Source organism: Hevea brasiliensis, chromosome 2, assembly GCF_030052815.1.
Source record: "Hevea brasiliensis isolate MT/VB/25A 57/8 chromosome 2, ASM3005281v1, whole genome shotgun sequence".
Taxonomy (NCBI): domain Eukaryota; kingdom Viridiplantae; phylum Streptophyta; class Magnoliopsida; order Malpighiales; family Euphorbiaceae; genus Hevea; species Hevea brasiliensis.
Window position 1 is genome coordinate 44,675,458 of NC_079494.1, and position 1,055 is coordinate 44,676,512.

Below are 1,055 nucleotides of genomic sequence, written 5' to 3' on the forward strand. Positions count from 1 at the left end.
CAACAATAATAACAACAATAACAACCGCTCTGTGAAGGATCATGCCTATCCTAACATTGGAGATTTCATGCCAAGTATCACAAGACCAAGGGTAGAAGCTAATAATTTTGAATTGAAGCCTGCACTTTGTCAAATGGTACAACAAGCACAATTTGGAGGAAATCCAAGTGAAAGTCCACATGTGCATCTGGCACACTTTCTTGAGATCAGTGATATGTTGAAGATAAATGGAGTTTCTGATGATGCAATTCGACTCAGATTATTTCCTTTTTCTCTAAAGGACCGAGCTAGAGAGTGGTTACATTCTTTGCCACCGGGTTCTATCACAACATGGGATGAACTTTCTCAAGCATTTTTGGCTCAATATTTTCCACCAAGCAAGACAGCTAAGCTGAGAAATGAGCTGACTTCTTTTAAACCTAGAGATGATGAGAGCTTGTATGAAGCATGGGAGAGGTACAAGGATTTGCAAAGGAGATGTCCACATCATGGGATTCCTAAGTGGATGCTTGTTCAACACTTTTATAATGGAGTTTCACCAGCTATTAGGAGTACAATTGATGCATCTTCTGGAGGTGACCTTATGGAGAAATCTGAAGATGAAGCTTTTTCTGCTCTTGATAAAATTGCTTATAACAACTACCAATGGAGTTGTGAGAGGAATGAGATCAAGAAACCAGCTGGTATGTTCGAGCTTGATGCCATGAATATGATTAATGCTAAGTTTGATGCTTTGACAAAGAAGATGGACAAGTTAAGTATGAAAGTAGATTCTTCATAGGAGGTTACGTAATACACTAGAAATTGAGTCGCAAATGTCAATTGTGCAGATTTTTCTGCACTTAATCAAGATTTTTCAAGTGAGCAAGTGGATTATGTGGGAACTACAATCAAAGATCGGTGGTAACCCATTTTCTGCAACTTATGATCCAAAGATGGAGAAACCACCCAAATTTCTCTTGGGAGGTAGACAAGGGCAAAATCAGAATTTTCAAAGAACCTTACGGATATCAACAAAATCGAATTTTCAGAATAGAGGGCCTCCTCCTGGAATT

General features: G+C 38.7%; 1 non-coding gene across 1 annotated transcript; it reads right to left on the reverse strand.

Moving 5' to 3' along the window:
- Positions 1–388: 388 nt before the first annotated feature.
- Positions 389–495, reverse strand: LOC131178166 (small nucleolar RNA R71). Its single transcript, XR_009147296.1, has one exon. It is a non-coding gene; the product is annotated as a small nucleolar RNA R71 (small nucleolar RNA).
- Between the last annotated feature and the right edge of the window lie 560 nt (positions 496–1,055).